Raw genomic sequence first — 8,199 nt, 5'->3', positions numbered from 1 at the left:
CACAGTTTTCATGGCTTCCCATAATGTGACCCTAGACTGTACTGATCCTTCGTTTTCCGCCACAAAGACTCTAATGTCCGCACGAATGCCCCCTAAAATTTCGGGTGTCTGTATGTCCCACGCCGACATATGCCATTGCGCCTGCCCTCTCCCCCGACCATGTCCTATGTGTACAATCAGTGGGGAATGGTCCGAGATACCCCTCGCCCTGTAGTCCGCCAAGTCCCCTGCCGACAGTTCCTGCCTAGAGGTGAATATATAATCAAGTCTGGAGAAGACTTTGTGTGCCCCAGAGTAGAACGAGTAAGCCTCCTGTTCAGGGTGGAGCCACCGCCAGACATCAGTGAGACCGATCGTGGCCATGCTGCGCGCCAGAGCAGTTTCCGTACCCGCTGTATGAGTGTTCCCTGATCTATCCCGTGTCGTGCACATTACATCATTAAAGTCCCCTCCCACAATCTGTACTGTATCTGCCGTGTCTAGTAACACTCCAGTGATCTCCTGCATCGTTCGTGACTGTAGTTTGGGTGGAGCATAGACTGATATCAAGGTGTACCTGCGCCTCTCCCATGTCCCCTGTACCGCGGCAAATGTGCCCTGCGGGTCCAACCACGTGCGTGTCACTGTGAAGGGCCTTGTTTTCCTAATAAGTATTGCCGTGCCCCTCGAGCCCATGGTGTATCCCGCGTGTGCCAGGACTATGTATTGCCCGCGCGCTAGAAACGCACATCGGTTTCCCCTCAAATGCGTTTCCTGGAGGAGAATGATGTCGGGGGCTGCGCGCTTGATGTATGCAGTAACCAGGCTCCTCTTAATTTTGGACCCCAGGCCGTTTACATTCCAGGTTAACACTTTAATCCCGGTGCCCTCACCGTACTGTGCAGCTAATGTACTTGCCATCGCACTGTACGAGGTTCATCCTGGGTCGGACCCCAGGGCCCGGAAGGTAATAAGGGTGACTGTCCTAGGACTCGCTGCTTTATTCGTACCCCTCCCCCCCCAACATCCCAACACCCCAACGTGGGGTAACTGCAACACCCGCATGTCCCCCCCACCCCCTCCCCACCTCCCTCCCCTTCCAGCCGCATCCCAACAGGGGACCAAACCTTCAGTGGGGGCAGGTCAGTCGCCCTCCCGCACATCCCTCCCCAGTATAGACAGTAACTAACTCAAACCCTGGATGGAATTGAGTATACAGGGGGGATCTGTGCCAACTTGCGTGCTCCATTCGCGCCGAGTTGCCATCTCCATCGAGCCACTCCGCCCTTAGTTCATGAGTGAGAGTCTTGTGTGTCTGTGGTGAGGTCGTGGCCTGAGAGGTCCTGTTCCATGTGGCGGATTTCCTGCGCCAAAGGGTGTAGTGATGCACTCAAGTGTTCCATGTCCTCCTCGCCGGATGACGGGCCCTCAGACTCCTCCACGTCGTCGCCCTCCGAGCGTGCGCCCTTTCGGGGTCCACTGAGGCGGGCGCCCGTCGCCGCGCCGGGTGACTCCGACCTGCCGGTCCTCTTGCCTGTCGCTCCCCGGGTCCTATACGGTGTCGCCGAGTCCGTTGGTTGGGTTTTCCGTGTCCTCTGCCTCTGAGGTTTCGGTAGTCCCCCTTGTGACCTACTCCTCGCCCTGATGTCCATTGCCTCCCGGCTGGCCGCCTCGCGGCTATTCAGGATGGGGCGCTCCTCAAGCCACTGCCACACGTCCTCTGGGTGATTGAAGAAGATCGCTCTGTCCTTGTATATCACTTTCAGCTTGGCGGGAAAGAGAAGCATGTACCTGATTTGTAGGGCACGCAGCTTAGCCTTGACTGAGTCATAGGAACGGCGTTGTTTCGACACCTCCTGGCTATAGTCCGGGAAAATCATTATCGTTGCGTTCTCCAGTCGGATCTCCCCCATTTCCCTGGCTTCGCGTAGGATCAAGTCCCTGTCGGCAAAGTTCAGAAAGCGTGCGATGACCGGCCGGGGTCTCGCACCCTCCGGGGGTTTGGCCAGGAGCGCTCTGTGTGCCCGCTCAATTATGAAGCAGGTGGAAAACTGCGCCGTTGGGAAGGTGGACTTGAGCCAGGTTAGCAAGAAGGCAGCCATGTCCTTACCCTCGATTCCTTCTCTAAAGCCCACAAAGCGGAGGTTGTTGCGCCTGGACCTGTTTTCCGCATCATCCACCTTCCATTGGAGGTTACGGTGTGCCGCCTGGAGTTCCGCCATATCTCTCCTGAGTGTTGTAATCGCCTCTCCGTCCTCCTTCAGCCTGTCCTCCGCGGCCGTCACCCTCTCGTTTAGGTTCCTAAAGTCTTGGCGCAGTAGCGTTACCTCCGCCCCGACCTCTCCAATTTTAGTTTCCAGGGCTGACCTCGATGCCTGGATGTCCGTCCTGGACGCTTGAATGGCCTCCAGCAGCACGGCCATATCTGGACGGGCACCCTGCTGATCGGTCCCATTCCTCGGGGCAGCGAAAAGGTCCATGGGGCCCTGCTTCGTGTTCCTGGCGGTCGTCTCCTTTTTCCCCCTCATGGCCTCCACGGGGGTGGGGGGCTCCGGTCGGCCGCTCCGCGGATGTCTCGTGTCACTGGGGTGCCAGGGGGACCGCACTGATCACCGCGTTCCCTCCCGATCCCCTCCGCTGTCCGCTGGCCGGCCAGGCGCGCTGTCCGGGTCAGCCCCCGCCAGGGGAGTCCAGACGGGCCTTGGTTCTAGGCCTGCTCTCTCGCTGCCGCCCTCCAGCCACAGAGCCCGGTTGCCACTGACCGCTATGCCGCTGCGCCGTCCTCCGCTGTCCTCCACGAGGGGGGGTGGAGTGGGGGGGGGGGGGGGGGGGGGCCGGGGGCAGCCGCCACCTCCGCCGGTTACAGCAGTCTCCGGATCCGTCTGCCGGGCTGGCTCGTTCCCTAGCCCCCTCGCGAGGCGCCGCTCAGTGTTCCCCGCTGGCCGCCATCTTGGGATGGGATTGCGTTCCTCCGTGCGGTTCGCGCTGAGCTGGGCTGGTCCCCCAGTCGCGCGCCGCCGTCCCCGGTCACTGTGGGGGTCCCCTGAAGGGTCCGGCGTTCGTATCTTCAGCAGTCCGCCGGGGCTGGCGTCAGCGCTCTCGCCGTCCTCCTCACCTCGCGGCCGCCATCATGGCCGTCCTCACCCCGATGTCGCCTCCCGACTCGCCGAATTACCGGCAAAGACCACACCGCCACCCTGGCCACTTGCTCACCAGGATCCGTAGTGGTCGTGTCTCCAGCGAAATGCGTTTTCGCTCGGTATTCAGGGTTTTTTCGTCGGATATTGGGGCAACTCGGCCGGAGCTCCGGCGAGGCACGTCTAGTCCGCCATGCTGTTGGCCACGCCCCCCCCAATTCATCATTTTTGTTTGATCCACTTAATTCAGCATTTTCTATTTATTTTTCTGTGATTATCATCCACTTGCGGAATTCGTCGCCTATTTTCAAATTTCTAATATTTAAACTGTGCCCAACCGGACCTCTTGAATAAATACGAATGATGCAAGGCTCGTCACAGGCAGCATTTATTCATTTAAAAACCCAATGCATTTCGGGCTGCTCAGAGCCCTTCTTCGGGGGTCACTAGAAATGATAAAACATTTACCAATTACTTATGTGGTCTCAACTGGCAACATTATTGTAAATAACATTTCATAGAAAAACATTTCATGAAAAAAGCAACAGGCATTGTACATGTTTTATAAAGTTCCATAGAACTTCCTTATATGCAAAAAACCGTGTTTAAATAAATCACATGTTTGAATAAACAACATTTTCATTAAGCTCAACAGACCGGTTAATTCATCTTTCCCCTTGGTTATTCACACAATTTCTTAACTGAGCATATTACCCACATTCACCTTCATTTTCCAATGCCACTAACACCCTGTCTCAATTCCATCTAACCTTGAGATCATCAGCTCTGTACCCACGCTAATTGAACCCCTCAAACCGTTAATAACATCGTGTTTTCTTGCAAACCTTATCCTTCTAGTGTGCTTGTAAATGCTCAAACATTCCCCGTGTTAAACCCTGTCTTGTAAAACAGTCCAAGGAATTTACTTTGATTAAGATCACCACTCAAACACCCTTTAGTTATCACATTAAAGGTTCAAATTACTTAGCGTACCTGCCATGCGTTTTCACAACCTCCCGTCTTCTCCATTACTCCCATAGTGTTAAGCACCCATTTCAAACTCCCATTTAACTCTCACGAGACCCCTCCTTCTGACTACCTATTGGCTCAGTGTTGTTTTTAACTAACACATTTTTCTCGCTCCGTGTCAACTAGAAAAACTCGGTTCCCCACAATGCAATTATTCATCTTTTGCATGTAATCAATGTCCGTGTGAAAGTTGCTTGCTTTTAACAGTGACGCTAAAAATGTTGCCTCCGTGCTAAAAACTCTCATATGGTACTCGAATTAAAATGTCTGTGGTGAGCCTGATGTTTCACCTGCAATGTGGATTTCTCAGATTCCTTTTAGTTCTCAACCTTGTTCCATGTTTCTCCAAGTGGGTGCAATCCCAAAGTCGGGCAATTTGTAAATATACGATCAGAAGAGATGGAATGCACACCATTATTTAATTCTTTCTTCAAACTTGACGTATGTCCAATTTTATCGTTGTATGCGTGCAACGAGGTACGATGGCTTGCCCTGGTGCCACCGAATTCAATAAGACTAAAGAAGGGGACATATGTATGTACCTCCCTCGTGCACAGCTTTATGCCGCTCATTTAGCGTCGTCTTATGCGTGTAGATTTGATCCAATTCATCATTTTTGTTTGATCCACTTAATTCAGCATTTTCTATTTATTTTTCTGTGATTATCATCCACTTGCGGAATTCGTCGCCTATTTTCAAATTTCTAATATTTAAACTGTGCCCAACCGGACCTCTTGAATAAATACGAATGATGCAAGGCTCGTCACAGGCAGCATTTATTCATTTAAAAACCCAATGCATTTCGGGCTGCTCAGAGCCCTTCTTCGGGGGTCACTAGAAATGATAAAACATTTACCAATTACTTATGTGGTCTCAACTGGCAACATTATTGTAAATAACATTTCATAGAAAAACATTTCATGAAAAAAGCAACAGGCATTGTACATGTTTTATAAAGTTCCATAGAACTTCCTTATATGCAAAAAACCGTGTTTAAATAAATCACATGTTTGAATAAACAACATTTTCATTAAGCTCAACAGACCGGTTAATTCATCTTTCCCCTTGGTTATTCACACAATTTCTTAACTGAGCATATTACCCACATTCACCTTCATTTTCCAATGCCACTAACACCCTGTCTCAATTCCATCTAACCTTGAGATCATCAGCTCTGTACCCACGCTAATTGAACCCCTCAAACCGTTAATAACATCGTGTTTTCTTGCAAACCTTATCCTTCTAGTGTGCTTGTAAATGCTCAAACATTCCCCGTGTTAAACCCTGTCTTGTAAAACAGTCCAAGGAATTTACTTTGATTAAGATCACCACTCAAACACCCTTTAGTTATCACATTAAAGGTTCAAATTACTTAGCGTACCTGCCATGCGTTTTCACAACCTCCCGTCTTCTCCATTACTCCCATAGTGTTAAGCACCCAATTCAAACTCCCATTTAACTCTCACGAGACCCCTCCTTCTGACTACCTATTGGCTCAGTGTTGTTTTTAACTAACACATTTTTCTCGCTCCGTGTCAACTAGAAAAACTCGGTTCCCCACAATGCAATTATTCATCTTTTGCATGTAATCAATGTCCGTGTGAAAGTTGCTTGCTTTTAACAGTGACGCTAAAAATGTTGCCTCCGTGCTAAAAACTCTCATATGGTACTCGAATTGAAATGTCTGTGGTGAGCCTGATGTTTCACCTGCAATGTGGATTTCTCAGATTCCTTTTAGTTCTCAACCTTGTTCCATGTTTCTCCAAGTGGGTGCAATCCCAAAGTCGGGCAATTTGTAAATATACGATCAGAAGAGATGGAATGCACACCATTATTTAATTCTTTCTTCAAACTTGACGTATGTCCAATTTTATCGTTGTATGCGTGCAACGAGGTACGATGGCTTGCCCTGGTGCCACCGAATTCAATAAGACTAAAGAAGGGGACATATGTATGTACCTCCCTCGTGCACAGCTTTATGCCGCTCATTTAGCGTCGTCTTATGCGTGTAGATTTGATCCAATTCATCATTTTTGTTTGATCCACTTAATTCAGCATTTTCTATTTATTTTTCTGTGATTATCATCCACTTGCGGAATTCGTCGCCTATTTTCAAATTTCTAATATTTAAACTGTGCCCAACCGGACCTCTTGAATAAATACGAATGATGCAAGGCTCGTCACAGGCAGCATTTATTCATTTAAAAACCCAATGCATTTCGGGCTGCTCAGAGCCCTTCTTCGGGGGTCACTAGAAATGATAAAACATTTACCAATTACTTATGTGGTCTCAACTGGCAACATTATTGTAAATAACATTTCATAGAAAAACATTTCATGAAAAAAGCAACAGGCATTGTACATGTTTTATAAAGTTCCATAGAACTTCCTTATATGCAAAAAACCGTGTTTAAATAAATCACATGTTTGAATAAACAACATTTTCATTAAGCTCAACAGACCGGTTAATTCATCTTTCCCCTTGGTTATTCACACAATTTCTTAACTGAGCATATTACCCACATTCACCTTCATTTTCCAATGCCACTAACACCCTGTCTCAATTCCATCTAACCTTGAGATCATCAGCTCTGTACCCACGCTAATTGAACCCCTCAAACCGTTAATAACATTGTGTTTTCTTGCAAACCTTATCCTTCTAGTGTGCTTGTAAATGCTCAAACATTCCCCGTGTTAAACCCTGTCTTGTAAAACAGTCCAAGGAATTTACTTTGATTAAGATCACCACTCAAACACCCTTTAGTTATCACATTAAAGGTTCAAATTACTTAGCGTACCTGCCCCTCCTAGGAATTTCCCGGGGCCAGGATATCCGCGACGGCGGATGTGATGAACGGTGTGGGGTGGGAGGGGGGTCCACGCTACCTTCTAGACACCTCACACAAGTCCTCGGACGACCACTAAGATGGCGTTGAGTTAAATAAAGGGCCCCCGCTAAGACAAGGGAAATTGGAAGTTGGCACAGAGGTACAGTCCTCTGTGCGCCCGCCCCTCACACCGTGAGGGGGGAGATCTGGTAGTAGGGATCTGACACCGGTTAAGACCTTGCCGTTGGCCCGTAATGTTAGGATGTACAATTTTTATTTAGAAAGTATGCATTTGCAGGATGTTTAGACTCTGCTAGGAGAACCTTTGTATTAGAGATTTGTTAAGGTTAGCCAATAAACGTGTCTGCATCGGAATGTTATAAATGAAAAATTGTACATGATATGAAACGTTTAATTTAATGTTTTAATTTTGTTTCATATTTTAATAAATACGGCCGGGAGGGTAACTCCCTCCCGCCTTCCAAAAGTTCAGAACTGCGTCCGTCTTCCCATCCTTGGGGATTGTGTTGGGAGGGGGTGACAGGCATCCCGGCCGTACCAGTGCTTGCGCTCTCTCTTTAAAACATGGTAGCACTGTCTTACACCCAATCAGCACATTTTATTTACCTGTAAATCCTCAATAATGCTACTAGTATGCCTGCAACACTGATTGTGCCACACATGTCTCAGGACTGCCATTTCAGCCTGTTTGTGCAGAGTAATACTGATATTTTAACCTGGCAAAATAAACCTTTGTGCCAGGTCTAAACCTTTCATTTTAATACTTATATGTCACTCCTAGGGTGGTCCCAGAACAGCCCAGATGGCAGGGTGCATTGTATTTAAAAGTCAGGACATGTACTTTAAAGTTTTACATGTTCTGGTAGTTAAAAACTTAAAAAAGTTGTTTTTCATTACAGCAAGGTCGGCCTCTCACATAGGATAAAATTGGAGTTACCTTATTACATTTAATTAGCTGTAATTCCCAATTGGGAGCAGGTAGACAAGTGAAGTTGGTGTCTAAAGAATGATAATTAAAAGGTGTCCTAAATGATAAAGTCGGATTTTTAATCACAATTCTGAAAGTGCCACTTTTAGAAAGATAACACAATAAGATAAGGGACGGAGAGGTGAAACTTTGCAGACACTCACCCCAGACACTATTAGATCTGGGTTGAATCCATCATCGTTCTTTTGCTCACTTCACCTCCCCAGTTCCGACCTAA

Source organism: Lissotriton vulgaris, chromosome 4_1 (genome assembly GCF_964263255.1).
Source record: "Lissotriton vulgaris chromosome 4_1, aLisVul1.2, whole genome shotgun sequence".
Taxonomy (NCBI): Eukaryota; Metazoa; Chordata; class Amphibia; order Caudata; family Salamandridae; genus Lissotriton; species Lissotriton vulgaris.
Note: the sequence above shows the minus strand (reverse complement) of the source record.